The sequence below is a fragment of the Podarcis erhardii genome (assembly GCF_964252035.2).
Source record: "Podarcis erhardii genome assembly, chromosome: 13".
Lineage (NCBI taxonomy): Eukaryota > Metazoa > Chordata > Lepidosauria > Squamata > Lacertidae > Podarcis > Podarcis erhardii.
The window spans coordinates 49,969,496-49,987,633 of record NC_138502.1 but is presented as its reverse complement, the minus strand read 5'-3'; the positions used below and the strand labels follow the sequence as shown (position 1 = coordinate 49,987,633).

General features: G+C 42.5%; 1 protein-coding gene and 1 long non-coding RNA gene across 2 annotated transcripts in view; one reads left to right on the top strand and one right to left on the bottom strand.

The window, feature by feature from the left end:
* Positions 1–337: 337 nt before the first annotated feature.
* Positions 338–18,138, top strand: part of GALNT1 (polypeptide N-acetylgalactosaminyltransferase 1) — a 64,732-nt gene continuing 46,931 nt past the window's right edge. The window contains exon 1 of the mRNA XM_081836315.1: positions 338–530. The gene's annotated coding sequence lies outside the window, so the exon portion shown is untranslated. The remainder of the gene's footprint in view (positions 531–18,138) is intronic.
* The window catches only part of LOC309327235, a 91,134-nt gene continuing 81,807 nt past the window's right edge, over positions 8,812–18,138 (bottom strand). The window contains exons 2-3 of the long non-coding RNA XR_014150461.1: positions 10,623–10,710; positions 8,812–9,438 (exon numbers count right to left, since the gene is read on the bottom strand). This is a non-coding gene — a long non-coding RNA (uncharacterized lncRNA). The remainder of the gene's footprint in view (positions 9,439–10,622; positions 10,711–18,138) is intronic.

Sequence of the window (18,138 nt, the reverse complement as noted above, 5' to 3'; positions counted from 1 at the left end):
CGCGCGCTTGCGCTTTGAGGTGGGACCGTTTAACGCCTCAGCCCGCTCGAGGGGAGGAGGACGACGACGACGACGACGACGAGGAGGAAGTCGCCGCTGCCGCTGCCGCCGCCGGCCGTGAAGCCTCAGCGCGGCTGAGGGAGATGCCGAGGGGGCTGCGCGGCTGAGGGCGTCGGCGGTGGCCGGCTGAGCGAGCGAGCGAAGGAGCGACCTCCATCATCTCCGGCGAGGCGCGGAGTCCCAGCGGCCGCCTCCCGCCGTCGCGGCGGCGCCGTCCTCGTCTCGGCGGCGAAGGGGGCTGCTTGCGTTTCCTGAGGGGACGGACTCGGCCCGTGCCGAGCTGGCGGCGGCGCCTTCCCCTCCGCCGCCAGGGGGGCTCCGTTGGCGGGAGAGCGGCGGCGGCGGCGGCGGCGTCTCCTCAGCCCGCTGCCCGAAGACGCTGGCGGCAACGGCCGGCGGCCGCCAAGGGCTGCTCGAAGACGGGGGGCCTTCGCTGCTTCCCCTCCCCCTCCGAGGCCAGCTCGATGGAGGTGGGTCTCTTCCGTAGGGCTGCTCTCTCTCTCTCTCTCTCCGTAGAAAAGAGGGAGAGAGAACCCAAACCCAGCCTGGGAAAGGGCAGGTTCACACGTACGGCGTGCCCGCGTCGCTTGCGGGCTTGCTTCGCAGGAGTTCCAAACGCGTCGTCTGAACACGGCCTGGCGGAAACTTTTCGCCCCTCGCGCGTTTTTAACCGGCGCTGGTCGAGTAGTTGCGGCTCCTAACGCGTTTGTTTCATTTCATTTTTAATGGATTGCCCTCTCATTTGTGGCCGGCGGAGCGAGTTTAACCGGGCAGGGCGAGAGGTGGCTGGACAATCGACACTGGCTAGGGTGAGATCCAGTGCTGGGGCGTCGCCCTTTACAGCATTGACTGCGAATGGGTGGATTTGCCCAAGTTGGTCCAATCCCGTGCACCTGAAACAAGTATGGCAGTATGTAGCGGTGCTTACTTAGAAGACAGCATGTGTAGGGTCACGGCCTTCCTCTCCTCCAGCAATAGGGTCTCTCTCCTTCCCACAAAATGGGTGTTTGGCTTTCTGGCTGTTGCTGGACCCCAACCCCCAGCCAGCCCCCCTAATTATTATGTTTTGCATAATTTTCCTCCTGCCCTTTTCCCAAGTGTAAGGGTTATTTTGTTGCCTGAAACGGAGTCAAAATTGTAAACCCACAAACACGGTTTAAAAATTCTTGCTTCAGCATTAAGGCCTTCATCTGCTATCTATCCATCACCCCATAATGGTCCCACTGCTGCAGGGCTGGCCCTGTGTGAGAGTGTGGGCCACCCATATTGCCCTTTTCTTCTTTCCTTTACTAAGCGTTATACGTTTTAGCTGTCCTGCTGTGCTGTGCAGTCCTCTGTGCAAGTGTTTGAAGCAAGTGAATTTGACTATCTTTGCTTGGACAGTTTGATACAAAATATGGCATAATAATTGCCACTATTCATCCTATAATTGTACCGCTTGGCACTGCTGTCTCAAAGTTTGCTTGTTTTACATAGCTATGGAGGAAATTAATGATCCTGAAGCAGGCTGTGCCGCTGGCTATTTTAAAATGGTGTGTTCCTGTTCTCTTTAAAAAGAAACAAGTTCCTCTTTCACTGTAAGATTGACTACTAAATATGCCCAATTTCTTCTTGCTGGCTTGATTACCCCTCCATTTCAAACATATTAAAAGTTTGAGTGAAACACATAAAGGCAGCTGCCTAAACAGCAAGCCCTCTTCAAAACTCTTTTGAGGTAGGAAAAAGGTGACCCAGAAAAGCTTCTCTAGGCAGTGCTGGGGATAGTAAGATAATGTATTTTACTATGTATCTAAGGAACTTCAGATAATTAGAAATGTTTCCATGACCAAAGAGTATAATGCCCTTTGTTTACAGCAAGTAGAAGGATTTTCTTTTTTTAGGGAGGGATGGGGAAATGGACATATTTGGGGAAACAATACCATCATGATGCTAGCATTATGTTTGCAACTAGTTTTTGAGAATTTTTGTACAATTTTGCAATCTTGGTAACAGACTTGACAGACCTTAATAATTTTTCTGTCTATATATATACATGTAAACTTAGGAAATGGTTTGTTCTTCTAATATTAAAGTGATATTTTCATAAAATGTTCCTTATTTGGGGGAGAGAATACTATCATTCACCAGGGCTGGCTTATTCAGTCTTTCAGTGCTGCTTTAAGTGTGTTTTGATGATTGAAGGCACATGTGTATTTAATTGGTACATCATAGATAAACCTGTAAAGAGGATATAGAGAGTGGATTTCTGGTCTTTGTTTTGGTAAGTTGGTGGCGTCCCATTTTCCTTTCTAGGACCTGGGTGTCTCTTCATGCAGGTACTAGACAGTAAATGTGACAAAGCTTGTTTTCTTTGGTCAAGTGGAAAGGTGGGAGTTAGATGGCTAGCTCAGGGGAGATACCAGGTGCTCATGAAATTAGGTTCCCTGCAAAAGTTTGATGCTTGTGTGCCCATGGTTTTTTAGTGGGGGAGAAGAGAAAGATGGAGAACTCTGTTTTGCTTCAGGTCAGTGGTAGGTAGCATTGTGCCTCCATATGTTGTTGGACTACAACTCCCATCATCTCTGCCCATTGGGGACCCAGGAGTGTTGACTTTCAAAAAAATGGGTGCTTTTCATAGTTATGCTGTTATGTTTGGTATTTTAAGGATATTAATACATTAAGTGTTGAGTACTGTACTCCAGTCATTTCCTGAAGGAGTACAGTTTCTCATTAATAGTGATCTCAAAAGTACAGCCTTGGGATACCTTTATTCAGTTTTGTGTGCAAGAGTATGCTTTGCTCGGGGTGTGTGTCTGTGTGTACTAGTAGCTGTATACTGAAAGGTTTGTTTAGTCCTTTGTTTCCTTTGTGACTTGAAATTAAATGAATAAATAACTGGAAAAAGGCTTGTTGGAAGCAACTTCTGCAGTATTTTAATAAATCATTCCCATTTTGCAAAATGGTGGCAGCATATCCCCAAGAATCCTGGAAAGATTATTATTAAATTGAGTGACATTGGCAGACATATGTCTGCTGCACCTGGCAACAAACATGTGAATGATAACATACTGCAGGTTAACCTTTATAAAATTAGTTTGTTAACAATGTCTGCTAAGCTCAAATACCATGTGTTAATTTTGTCATATCTGAGCTTATATATATTTGAGAAGTAGAACAGTGTATGTACTTAAGTGTTCTTGTTACCAAGGTTATAATAAAGATGTGGACTAGGAATTTCCATCCAAGCGCTTTACTACAATAGGTGACTCAATAGTAGTTGTTTGTACTTTCATAAAGAAAGTGAATGCTTGATGCATGTTGCATATAGTATAATGCATGCTTGTTCCATATGGTATAAATTAGGCACACATTACCTTCCCCCTCCCCAATAAAAGTCTTGTTTGTTCAGATTACATTTTTACTATTCATTTATTGTGATCTATCTTTTGTGAGAGTCTCTGAATACATTGTTAATAATTACTGTGATAATGAAATTAGTTATAGTAATAATAATAATGTAATTATTATTTATAGTTATATTATATTATATAGTTATATTTATAGTTATACAGTTATAGTAATAATAATAATGTAGTTTTGTAGTAGTTTTATGCAGTTTTTGTGTAGTTTTATGTAGTTTTAATGTAGTTTTTCAATTTCATTGTTCCGCAAGGGACAATGACTATAAAGATATCGTAATCATAATAATTTAATTATTTATACCCTGCCCATCTGGCTGGGTTTCCCCAGCCACTCTTGGTGGCTTCCAGCAGAAGATAAAAGCATAATAAAAATGACAAAAACTTCCTGATACAGGGCTGCCTTCAGATGTCTTTTAAAAATTGTGTAGTTCTTTATCATCTGATGGGAGGGCGTTGCTGCCGAGAAGGCCCTCTATCTGGTTCCCTGTAACTTCACTTCTCTCTCTTTTTTAAAAATAATATTTATTACTTTTAAAACTTACAAAAAGGAAAGAGAAGAAAAAAGACAAAAAGAAAAAACAACAAGAAAAAGAAAAAAAACCAATACAATATATAAACAATACAAAACACAACATTAACCTAAACAAAACAAAACAAAAACAATTTAAAAACATACATTATACCATTTCAGTAGTCTATCTTTCATACCCTTGTTTCATCGACCTCCTCTCACCTCCCTTTTTGTATTCCACTTCTATTAATTGTTTCAGCAATTCCTTTCCATCTTTCTCTATTTTCTGTCATATAAATATATTAACTTATTTTTACCCTTATTTTCCATTAATACTATAATGCTTATTTATGCTTAACTCCTTATAACATTTCAACTAAAGCCATAAGATTTCATTCCAACATTTTTCTAACACAGTAATTTTACAATATTACTACAGTGGTGCCTCGCAAGACGAAATTAATCCGTTCTGTGAGGCTCTTCGTATAGCGGTTTTTTCGTCTTGCGAAGCAAGCCCATTGACAGCTTAGCGGTTTAGCGGCTTTTAGCGGATCAGCTGATAAGCGGCTTATCAGCGGATCAGCTGATAAGCGGCTTAGGGCTTAGGAAAAGGGGGGGAAAAGGGAAAAAACCCCGCAGGAACTTGCAAGACATTTCCGTCTTGCGAAGCAAGCCCATAGGGAAATTTGTTTTGCGAAGTGCCTCCAAAACGGAAAACCCTTTCGTCTAGCGGGTTTTCCGTCTTGCGAGGCGTTCGTCTTGCGGGGCACCACTGTATTTCTGAAAATAAACTTTAAAACTTTTTCCAATCTTCTTCCACCATCTCTTCTCCCTGGTCTCGGATACTGCCAGTCATTCGTCAATTCCAAATAGTCCATCAACCTGGTGATCTTCTGTCCGAGGCTCTTAACTCTTTTCCAAGTCCCTTCTGCAGGTCTTCTTCATATTTATACATGCGCTTTACTTTGTCTTCTACTGATCTTGTTCTTATTTTCCTTCCTTTGATACTGAAGAGCAGATGTCGGGGAAGCTCCAACCTAGCAATGCTTTTATTCCTTCTCGACAGGTCAACCAAATCTCCATGGTTAAATCTAAAATCCATAAGGTATTTCAGGACATGTTTCAAAATTCCTCCAAATCCAAAGGCCTCCACAGCTCCAATCTCCTCATGACCCAAGTCCAAATCCCAAAAGTCAGTAAATCCCTGCATGAAGGGATCTGTCCAACTTTCCTTCTCCAGTCCAGGCAGGGCTCCGATCCTCAAAATCTGACTTTTTCTAGAATCAATCATAAAAGGCCTCAACTTATATTCCTCAATTTGCCTCTGTAAGGCTGGGACTCCCACCCTGTAACTTCACTTCTTACTGTGAGGAAGCCATCAGAAATCCCTTGGGAAGTGGACTCAGTGTCTGGGCTGAATGATGGGGGTATACCTTCAAGTATACAGGGTCAAGGCCATTTAGGGCTTTAAGTGTCACTTTGAATTGTGCTTGGAAACATACTGGGAGCCAGTCTAGATGCTTTAGGACTGATGTTATATGGTCTTGACAGCCACTCTCAGTCAACAGTGTACCTGCCGCATTCTGGATTAGTTGTAGATTCCGAGTCACTTTCAAAGGTAGAGCACATTGCAGTAGTTCAAGTGGGAGATAACTAGAGCATATACCACTCTGGTGAGACAGGGCAGATAGGGTCTCAGCCAACATGCCAGATGGGGCTGGTAGATACCTGCCCTGGACACAGAATTGACCTGTGCCTCCATGGGCAGCTGTGAGTCCAAAATGACTCTCAGGCTGCTCTCCTGGTCCTTCAATGGCAAAGTTACCCCATTCAGGACCATGGAGTCCCCCACACCACCCATTGAACATAGGGGGAGATAGTTAGAACTTTTGTATCTTTTAAAAAGATGCTTGAATCTCTCCCTTCACCTGAATCATCATTCATCTATTGGTAGACTCTACCCCTTTTGTAGGTGGGATGATCCTTTTTACCTAGATTCAGTCTGAGTTGAGTTTGGAAAGGCTTGCAGATCAGAGAAAAACATGCAGAACAGAGCTGAATATTTTCAATTTCTTCAATGCAATTCCTGCTTCAGATTTGCCATTTAGAACTTCAGAAGGCATGTACCCTGGTAGCTTCTGGGTCAGATTACTGCAACCTGTTCTACATTGGACTACCTCTGGGGAACTGTTCAGAAGCTCCATATCTGAACATGTATCCAGTTTTGAGCCAATCACATGGACTGCCAATTCATTTTTGAGAGCAGTTTAGAGTTTTGACACAGGAAGCCTTGCATGGTTTCCATGTGAACTCTCCTGGACCTAGAGATCAACACCCAAGGCCCTTTTGTGTGCCTCTTACAAAATAAATTTGGAGGGTGGCAACAATAGAACAAGTCTTCTATTTCATACGTAGCTGCCCAATTTGGAATGCTCTCCCCATAATGCCAATCAGTGTTAGAAACTGGGAGAGGAATGCTAGGAGCCATGAGTCTCCTTGGACCTAGGTTGTGGGCGCCAAAACAACATGTCAAGGTTCCTTTTTCTTTTGCTGCCCTGCTGCCAGGCAGACCGGGGCGGGGGGGGGGGGATGCTGCTGGGCAATCAGGTAGTCTGCAGGGAAGTGTGGCAGCAAAAGATGTGTCTTTTGCTACCGTGCTACCCTGCAAAACACCTGATTCACCTGGCAGTGTGGTAGCAATCAGGGTTGTGTGGCAGCAAAAGACGCATCTTTTTTGCTGCTGCTGTGCCTGGCAAACCAGCTGAATGCAGCCAGGCAGGTGGCAATGCTAGGTGCCAAGGGTGGTGCCCGGACATTTCCAGTCATGAAAGGCCAATTGCATTTTGCGACTGATGCCTGGCTGATTTCTAATGCTGGTGCTAATCTGTGTCCTTGCTGTGAAGTGGTAGAGCAGGCATCTTTCCCTACTGGGAACAGGCACCCACAACCAATGTAGAATTGAGGCCCAGCCTCTCATGTAGCGGCTGATGTAACAAGTGACACCAGCAGTTTGACTAGGTTTAGGAGAGATGGCATTGTGGCCAAATTGGATCCCTGCTTTTGCACAGCAGAATTGTTTCTGGCAGCGTTTGTTGGTTAGCAAGTTTTAAAAGTAGGGCCAGGGAAACCTAATTCACGAGGAACCAGAACTTGACTAGTCCTTGCAGCATGAAGCATCTGTCACTTTGACAAAATTAAAAGCCAGTGAAAAAACAGTAGGTTCTGGAGAGTTAGTAGTGTTAAACACACCCCATTATATTCAGATTTCTTAATTTTGCATATAAGGCAGAGAACATTTAGGCCTGATAGATGAGGCAAAGCTGCCTCAGCAGATTTAATGAAGTTAGCCCGCAGGGAAACTTAGATGTTTCAGCGTATCTTTTGTCATCTCTCAGCAATGTTTCACAGCTCCACCTGTACAAATGTAAAGATGCCAGACTCTCACACGCTCCTGGCTTCCAAATGCCAGAAATTAGACTAGCAAAGTGATGAATGACAGGGAGGGGTTAGTTGAATAAGAGTGCTTAAGGTTGGAAATTTGGAAGTCATAGCCAGTGGATCATCCCAGTTACTCAGAAGGTTTTCTGAACAAATTTTTAAAATGCTGTGTATTCCCAGTTTAAGGCAGAATGTTCTTAAGGAGGGGTGGGAGGCTGACTATCAAGTATTCAAAGAACTCTCTAGGGATAACTCCCATTCCTCTATAATCTTAAGGGTCATTACCCAAGAAGAAATCTTGCATGTTAGAAGAAGTCTTTTAGGAACCGAGGTCCTTGTTAATACATTTATATACTTAATTTGACATCCTAAAAGTGCTTTCAAATGATGGATGGCTGTGGAGATAACATCTTTAAGAGAAAATTGTTAAAATTATGGATGGGGACTGAAATCTTAGATTGTAAATACTATAGGTAAAGAACTCCTGGATAGTTAAGTCTGGTCAAATTCGATTATGGGGTGTGGCATTCATTTCTGCTTTCAAGCTGAGGGAGCCGGCATTTGTCTGCAGACAGTTTTTCCGGGGCATGTGGGCAGCATGTCTAAACCACTTCCGGGGCACGGAACACTGACGAGTGCCAGAGCGCATTGAAGTGCCATTTACCTGCCTGCCACAGGTATATCTACAGCATATTTGCAGCAGTGTATCTACTCATGCTGGTATGCTTTTGAACTACTAGGTTGGCAGGAGCTGGGACAAAGCAGCAGAAATTCACCCCATTGCATGGATTCAAACCTTTTTTTACCCTTTTACTTTAAATACTATTAGGGTTTTAGTTGACTCTATGGGGATCTGCATCAGTAGATAAAGGAAAAAGGGGCATAGCTTCCTGAGGAAACTGCTTAATTGATCTAGACAGAAGTTACAGTGTATCCAGTTTGACAGGAATTTGTATAGTCGTACCTCGGAAATGGAGCCAGAATCCGTTCGGGAAGTCTGTTCGACTTTCAAAATGTTTGGGAACCAAGGTGTGGGTTCCAGTTGGTTTCAGGAATCTCCTACAGCCTATCGGAAGCAGCGTCGGATGTTCAGGTTCCAAAGAACATTCACAAACTAGAACATTCACTTCCAGGTTTGCAGCATTTGGGAGCCAAAATGTTCAACTTGCAAGGTGTTCGGGATCCAAGGTACGACTATAGTTGCATTGATATTGCTAAATGAGGAGCTGTACAGAATGCTGCTCAGCCATTAAATTATTATTAGAAGGCTAGCTAGTACTCACCTTTTTGGATTTTATTTAAATTTGCCTAGACCAAGCCTGTCATAATCATTAGAATTAAGAACATCAGATTTGATAGTGGTAATGTTAAAACCAATAATATGATCTTTATGAGATAAAGTCAATAAGTTTTTTTCTAATCTGGGATCATAGAATTGATATCTTGATCCATAATTTTAGGTTTTTTTAATGTTTTGTTTAAGTTCTACTTTGCTTAGTATCATTAATTACAGAATCCTGATTCCTAACATCAAATGCCACCCCTACTTCCTAGAGATTAAAATTAAATTAAGTGGCAATTGATTAGATGAAGGTTTTCTGAGATATATACACACTACCTGTTATTGCATTAACTTTCAGTTTCCCATTTTTTAAAAAACTCCAGCTTGTCTGCCACCAGTCCTCAAAAAATCCCCAGGTGACTCCAGAGTTTATATTGGGCTTGAACCACTGTTTGGCCTCTCGCTTTTCTCATGCAGAAGGGGCTCATTCTCACAGCATATTGCTTTTCTAGATTTTCTCAAGGTTTGGGTTTTGATGCAGCAGGTGGGCACAGGAAGGGAGAAAGAAGTTCTATAAAAAAGCTCCCATTTTCCACTCTGCATTTTCACATCTATTTTCAGCTGTTGCCACCCCCCCCCCCGTCTGCTGCTACTGCTTCCGTGCTTTTTTAAAGTTGAAAATGTTTTTCAATCCAAGATCCCAGACAGTTGTGTCAATGTCACAGAGGGCAAATGAACCCTTCACTCTAAAGGAGAAAATGCATCCTTGTTACCCAGGCAACTGAGCCATTGCTTCCCTGCACAGCAGGACTTTTTTCCTGTTTCAGTTGGTTGTAGGAGCAGAATGGGAGTGCACATGGTTTGCATGTCCACATTCTGCACTTGCATTCATGATTTAAAATTCATTATACTTTAAAGAGCTCTAGCATTCAATCACTGATGAAAAATGGAGTTTACAAATGTCTGACTTGGAGATGGAAAGCCTGTCAACTTTCTGATGTTGTTGAACTATAACTCACAACTTGTGGAGAGCCACAGCTTGTCCATCTCTGTTATAACTCATATAGTCATATTAATTGGCTGCTAAAACAATTAACAGTTTGCAATGAAATAGAGCTTTTATACTCTGGCTTTGGTCCAGAGTATAATGACTCTCAATTCCATCCTCCACCCCTTTTCCTCAGTTTATCTTTAGTTTTGTTTCTTATCTGATTGTAAGTTACAGGCTGGATTTTTAGGAGAGGCCAAAGACTGTTCTCAGCTGTTATATATGAATTTAAAGAATTTTTTATCCTGCTCTTTAGCCAAAAATATGCTCCCAGGCAGCTTACAAATGAAAATAAGGCAGCCTTGTTCTAACACATACAGTCTAAAAGACACAGCACAAAGGGTTTGGAACGGAGAAGGAAATCAGACAGCATTCTTAGTTATAAGGTTCTTGTAATGTCAACTGGAATAGAATAAACAAAATAAAAAAATTCCTTCCAGTAGCACCTTAGAGACTAACCTTAGAGATGCGGGTGGCACTGTGGTCTAAACCACAGAGCCTAGGGCTTGCCGATCAGAAGGTCGGCGGTTCGAATCCCCGCGACAGGGTGAGCTCCTGTTGCTAGGTCCCTGCTCCTGCCAACCTAGTAGTTCGAAAGCACATCAAAGTGCAAGTAGATAAATAGGTACCGCTCTGGTGGGAAGGTAAACGGCATTTCCGTGTGCTGCTCTGGTTCGCCAGAAGCGGCTTAGTCATGCTGGCCACATCACCCGGGAGCTGTACGACAGCTCCCTTGGCCAGTAAAGCGAGATTAGCACCGCAACCCCAGAGTCGTCCGTGATTGGACCTAACGGTCAGGGGTCCTTTTACCTTTTTAAGGTGCTACTGGAAGGATTTTTTTTAATTTTGTTTCTACTACGGCAGACCAACACAGCTACCTACCTGTAACTGGAATAGAATAATTTGAAGAGGAGGAGCCAAAAGTTGCTGGTCTTTCAGTACAATATTGCTGATGGAGGGGCTTGAGACTCTCTTTCCCTAGACAAATAGAACAGATTATATAATAAGGGTTATGTTTCTTTCTAATAAAGTATGCTAGCTTTGAACTTTTTCCTAATGAATTAGACTTCATTTATACTATTATAATTGGATAATTGACAGGGTGGGAGCAAACCAGCAGAAGGTATCTCTGAATGCATAGTATTTAGTATAGTGGCACTGTAAAAGGCAGCATCTCTTTGGTGCCTTTACCTCTCTCGTCTGAATCGCTTTGCATTTATTGCAACTCATATTACTGCACTACTGTCAGCTGTGTCTCTCACATCAGTATCAAATGGAATACATAACAGCTTCAAGCCTTCTGGCTTTAACTTCTGTAAGTTTGCATGGTACAAAGTTGCCCTGTCTCCATGAGAGGTTTTTGTGTCTGAAATCAGAACATTTCATAGGTCATTTGTGATTAAAAGTTAGAAGAGAATCCTCTTCTTTTGTCACTGTACTGTAGGAATATAAACTCAAACCTCGTGGATCAGTTAAGTTATATTTAGTTGAGTGTTTTTACAGTGGCTAAGTGGATGCATCCCAGAAGTGAACAATCAAGATAGGAATGCAACAGCCTTCTCTCACTTATTCCTCAGCAACCACAAAAGACATGATACATCTGATCCTGGGGGTTGTCTATGGTTATCATGACTCGTAGCCATTGAAAGCCTTATCCTTCATAAATTTGTTCCGTCCCCCATTCTAAGCCTGTCTTAGTTACTGGTCATCACCCTATCTTGTGATAATGAATTTCTTAGTTTTAACTGGGTTCTCTGTGGAAAGGTTTTCTTTTTTTCTGTCCTGAATTTCCCCCCATTCTATTTCTTGGAAAGAATCCAGGTTGGAGTATTGTGAGAGAAGAGAGAATTCATTCCTGTACATTTTCTCTGCACAATGCATATATTCATACACCTCTGTTTTCTTGCATCTGCTAGCAGTGCCCTTCTGAATTAATATAAGAACACCCCTGCTGGATCAGAAGAGTCCTGCATTTTGTTCTCCCACTGGCCAACCTAGCACTCAATTGTTTGCCATCCATAACAATGTTACTCTGAGCCAGGGGTCGGCAACCTAAGGCCCATGGGCCGGAAGCGGCCCACAGAGTCCATTTAACCGGCCCATGAGCTGCCCTGAACCAGCGCAGCACGGGGACTCTCTTCCTCGGCACCGGAAATCGCTTCTGCGCATGCCCAGACACCCAAAGTCGTGTCTGCGGCGCCAGAAATCGCTTCTGCACATGCCCGGAAGCCGAAAATTGCTTCTGTGCAGGCAGGATTTTCAGCGTCTGGGCATGCACAGAAGCGATTTCCGGTGCCGCGGACATGTGCAGACGTGACTTCCGGCGTTGTGCTGCACCAGTCTGGCCCATGGAGGATCTTCGCAGGAGTGATCCGGTCCATGCCCGGTAAGCCTTGCCGACCCCTGCACCATAATACCTATGACTCGTGGTAATATTTCCATTATGGCTAGTGGTCATATCTTCTATGAATTTGTCTAATACCATCAAAGCTGGTGACCATCACTATTTCTTGTAACAAATTTGATATTGCTGTGTGAAGAAAATAATCAGTTTCTCTTTCCTCATATACTCATTGATCAGCTTCATTGGATGATCCCAGGTTCTGGTTTTGGAGAAGAAAAAAGCTCTTTTTCTTTCACTTTTGCCACATAGAATCCAACTCTATGTTGGAAGGGACCCCGAGGATCATCTAGTCTAACCCCCTGCACATGCATATCTTATACACTGGTCATGCCTCTCCTCCTTGTATTTTCTCCCTGTACTGTACTAACAAAACCTAAGCGTGGCATTTGCACATATGGGAGTTGCTCCAGCCCCCTAAATCTTAGCTGATTTCTTGTGCTGATTTTTAATTCCATTTTTTAAGGAGTTATTTTATTCTTATAGATATTTTCCCCAAGTTTGTTTTTTACATCCTTTACTGTAGAAATGCACATTTGAATTGAGCTTCTATTATTTTGAATTTGAATAACCCCCAAGGGTTCTGAAGAACTCTGACCCTCTTCACTTTCCCTTTCAACTTTCTTCTTACCAGTCACATTGGTTTTTGAAGTGTTTCTTATTTTGAGGTTATCTGTGGGGCCTTGTATTGCCATCTGCAGTGATTTTGTGGATGTGTCTACCCATTCTGAGATGCCTATTTTGACTGACTTCTTGCCCTCTTTGAAGCACAAATCAATCCTTCTGCAGTCACAGTTTTTGTGATGAAAAGTAATACATTATTTGCTATTCGGTCAGGTAGAGACAGGAATCAGAATTGTAGAGTTGGAAGGGACACGGTGAAGGTAATTTAGTCCAACTCTCTGTAATGCAGGAAACATTTGCCTAATGTGGGACTCAAACCCACAACACTGAGATTAACAGTAAAACAGTTCAGACCAGGGATAGGGAACCTTAAACCCAGGGGCAAAATGCGATTCTCCAGGTCTTTCTAACCATGCCTGCTTCACACCCTCCTTGAGTGCACTTGCATGTTCTTGAACTGTGATGATACTTCTGGCATGCCTGGATGAATAGGTGTTTAAGTACTCATTGAAGCCTCTGACTGAGCATAGCTTACTATTCATTGGTAAGAATTGCATCTGTTGCTCTGCCCATTGCTGGCATGCGATCTCTAGAAGGCTGCCCATGAGGATAGATAAGTGATTTGACTTTGCATAAGACAGGTTCATGTGTTCGTTACCTATATGGCCATTTATGGGTTGATGGGCTGATGTTTCATTCACATTTTTAGAATATTTATTTTCATGTTCTGTAGTGAAGATGATGTTAAAGATACAGTGTTAAGGGTCAATATTCTGTTAGATTTTGCTACATGATTGATTCTTAAGGACAGATAAAGCTTTCCTATTCCCCTTCTGCTGGTGTGGTTAAAGGAAACATGTTTTGTTGCCCATAGACAGTTTTTCGGCCTTCCAGTCAATACCTTTGCATGCGTAGTTTGAGTACAATGTGCATCAGGATTCATATCCAGAAAAACTGTCTAAATAGTTTTCCCCTGGCAGAATTTTTCCTATAAGGAGGAATGCAAGCTAATATGAGGGTGCTGTGCCTATTTTTTCTAGACTGCCAGTTTTGTGTCAGGAATGCTTTTTGAATGCAATAAAATGCTTGAAGACTTCAGTAAGTGAAAGGGGCTACTTAACTGTTTTCTGCTGTCTCTGATATTTTGGAGAAAGAATATTGAAAAGTGATGTTCTGGTATTCTATTCTATTTGTTTATACTGTACTGTCGTAGTTTTAAACCCTTTATTGCCACTGTATTTGAGTGACATGCAGTTTGGGTTAATATTTCTTGTAATATCTGATCTTTTACCAAGACTGTTTCCTTCCAGTTAGTCATCAATAGAAAACCTGAAACAGTTCTGAGGAACTTAAAAGTAATTGAAGCTGCTTCAGTAAACTGTAAACTCAGTTCAATGCGCTTTTGTTTGCACTATAGTACATAAAGACCAGAAAATCTAGGTTACTGTACTGTAAACAACTTTGAACATGGAATTATGTGTAACAAAACTACTTCAATTGTCTATAATTTGGATTTAGGTAAAAGACTAGTGGCTTTGTTAAATACGATATGAACAATGATGTATTGCTAATAGGTACATAGTGGATTCCAACCAGAATCTGTACCCTGGAGTAATTTTATTTGGCTTTTGGTAGTCCTGCCTAGCTTTATTCAAGGTGTAGTAGAGAAGTTGCCCACTATCTTAATCAAATGCATTTCAGAGAGCTGAATTTTTAGAAGCTCACAAAATAAGGACTTGAATTGTGGTGGATGATATATATCTCATAGTACAGCAGTGGGGAACAGGATCCAGTTGGAGGACCAGATCCTGCATTCTCCCTACCCTCACTCCCAGCAGATCACTTTGAAAGATGGGCAGATGACAATTAATTTTTTTAACATACCTTGAACTCACGTCACATTGCAAAAGATGAGTACAGTTGATCCAAGCAGGGCTTGAAGTCACCACTGATTGGCATTGACGTAAAACCCTCCTTTGGGGCAGTCCCCAAAAAATGTCAGAGAGCAAGCGTAAATACTTAGGCAACATCTCTTTCTGATAAGGGTCCCAGGCAGTTGAAGAAGCTTGTCCCTTGATGGTACCAACAATCTCTCCTATAGTAGCGCTAGCAACTATGCCACCCCAGGCTTGTTTCAATAATATGGTGCCTCAATAAATTTTAATTGGCCACGGCAGCCGCTAATTTCATAGGTACTAGTTTTGAAAAATATTGAGTCACTTTAAAATGTCTTATTTTTCTTACCCTTCCTCAAATGGCTGTGGAAAGTGTACATAGTTCTCCCTACTCTGTCCTGTCATCATAGGCATGTGAGAGGAACAGACTCAAGGTCTCGCAGTGAGCTTCATTGCTGAGTGGAGTTTTGATCTCTTATCACCACAGCCCATGTCAGTACCTCTTTGCTATTCCATATTGTGTCTCACAGAAGGAGATAATCTTTCATGTTAATGCTACTCAAAATGAGCTTGTAATTTGACTAGACTTATCTCAGCCTTGCCTTGAAATAAGATGCAAACACATGTATTTGAAATCAGTTTTGCACTGCTTTGCATTATCAATATACAATAGTATTTAACAGAATAAACAAAGACTTAAACGTCTCAGGACCACATAAACCATCTGGGACTCTGTGATTATCATCTTACTTCCTCCACAAGAGGTCCGGAGAGTGGCAACACAAGAGCACTCTTATTAGTATTAATCTTATTAGTATTATTAGTATTTTTCGCCCTATAGGACGCACCGTCCCATAAGGCGCACTTAGTTTTTTGGGGGGGAAATAAAGGGGGAAAAATTTATTTTCCCCCTCCCAGGCGCGGAGCTGGGGCGGGGGAAGCCCGAGCTTCCCCCGACCCCAGCCCCCAAACAGGCAGCTCTCTGCAAGCCGCGCGGGCAGGCTCAGTATTCAGGCAACTCTCCGCAAGCAGCGGGAGCCCAGCGCTGGGTTCCCGCTGCTTGCGGAGAGGTCCGCGAAGCCTGGACGCGCTGAGCTCAGCGCAGGCAGGCTTCAGTATGCAGGCAACTCTCCGCAAGCAGCTGGGAGCCCAGCACTGGGCTCCCAGCTGCTTGCGGAGAGGTGCGCGAAGCCTGGAGAGCAAGAGGGGTCGGTGCGCACTGACTCCTCTCGCTCCCCAGGCTTCAGCGAAAGCCTGCATTCGCCCCATAGGACGCACACACATTTCCCCTTCATTTTTGGAAGGGAAAATGTGCGTCCTATAGGGCGAAAAATACGGTACTTTCTGCTAATGCTACTACACAGTTGATCTTAAAGAAGTGGGTATATGATGGCAGCATAGGCTTTGGTTTAGGGTTGGCATTGGGGAAAGGGGGGTTCTTGTGCCTTTAAAATCTATTATCTCCACAGTTAAGACCAGCAGGACTTCTCTTGGGAAGCATGAGGTTGTTGCAGGGTGAGGGATGGTGGAGAAAAACAAGGACTGTAGTCTCGATTTTGTGTTATGCGATGCCCCCCACAGCGCACACTCAAAGTTCAAAATGTGCTCATTGGTCCAGAATGGTGGCAACTCCTGCTGTACTCGATGAATTTTTTACTAAGGATTTTAAATTTAAGGATTTTCTAAAACTGTTCTACAAATTTATGTAAACTTCCTAAGGTTATTAAAAAAGTTAATACTGCTTGCAGTAATTTTGAACAATACACTAAACACTAAAGCTTCAGCTCTTTGAAGCAACTGATGTTTGACCATAAGTGACAGTAGGAACTGATCATTAAGAGAATATGAAAATGTCAAGGGGGAAAAATTAATGAAACTCATTTATTTTGTCATGGTACATATTGTTCAGTTATGCTTAGTCATACTTCCCCTTAATTTCTGTTTTATGAATTATATGTTAATAATCTTGCAAATGTCAATTCTTGTGAAACCTCAGTTCTTATAACTATTCAGTTTCGGGAATTACTGTGGACACAGAGTTGAGACTTATGTTGCTGTCACTTTTAATACAGTGATTAGTAGCTTTTTATTCTGAAGGGTTGGTGATGATTCAGAACCAAAAATTCTAACTTATTTGTAGTATTAAACAGTATTAAACAGTAGTTAATGTTTACTACTCATGTCTCAATGTATGAACTATCAAAGCAGAATAATAGCCACCCTCATGGTTTCAATATTTCCAGATAGGGTATCTTTTGTTGGTGACACAGGGTCACACAGCTACATTAAGGCAGTTGTCATCCTTGGAAAAGGTAACCAAGGAAGGGAGTTTGTGTCTCCCCCGACTTCTCTCTGGGTACGTGTCTAGGTGTCTTTGGATAAAGAGGTTGGTGGAGTTGAGTTGCCTTTATGGAATTTGGTGATGTGATGGAGCAGAGTACTGTAGATTAAAATGAGTGGTTTTCAGTTTTGGGGTTTAAACCTTATTTTTCTTCCCTTGTAACCAGTATGCCTTGTATGAAATGGGTGTTTTGTGACTTGCCATATGCACTGTAGTTGTCATTATATAAACAGGCATACCACCTGGCAGTTATTTTGTGACAGCGCCCACAACACATGCTGAAAATTCCAAAAGTGCCAAGATTCCCAGAAAAGTTTCAGACCCTGTCTTTATATAATCTGGGATCGGACCTTAATCTTCCATACAGGCATTTTCCCCAGCCTACATATGTCTAGTCATGCCTCTAACACTTTGTTTTAAATGCTAACTGAACATCATATGATGGAACAACCTTACAAAATGCTTTAAATAATGTTTGGGTTACAGACGCTTCAGGTTACAGACTCCGCTAACCCAGAAATAGTACCTCGGGTTAAGAACTTTGCTTCAGGATGAGAACAGAAATTGCGTGGTGGCGGCACAGCAGCAGCAGGAGGCCCCATTAGCTAAAGTGGTGCTTCAGGCTAAGAACAGTTTCAGATTAAGAATGGACCTCCAGAACAAATTAAGTTCTTAACCCGAGGTACCACTATATATTTTGTTAGTTCCAGGGGTTATTTGTTCAAGCACCAGTTCTCTGTTTGGTAGAGATCACTGCTTTCAGGATGGATTTGTGTGTATAGCTTGCACATAGGGTTGCTGGGTAAATTACTTAATTAGAATAGTTTGCTTGGAGAAGTAGTGTGCTTCAGAATGTCTTTAATAGTTCTTCTGAGCTTCAGAAATTGGTGGGGAAGTTAGGCCGTTCGCCCACATTTTTGTAAGTGTGATGCAGAGAAGGCATTTTTAAACCATTCTCTTAGGTGTTGGGAAATGGAAGAGCTGGCTCATGCAGTAATGAAAACAATGCTATTGGATGCCCATCTTGGAGTACATAAGATCAAGTATTTTTTCCCTACATTTTTATTTGGAGCTACGATACTCTGGATAGTTTTAGGATAATGAGACACCAGATTTCAATTACAGCCCATTTTGCTT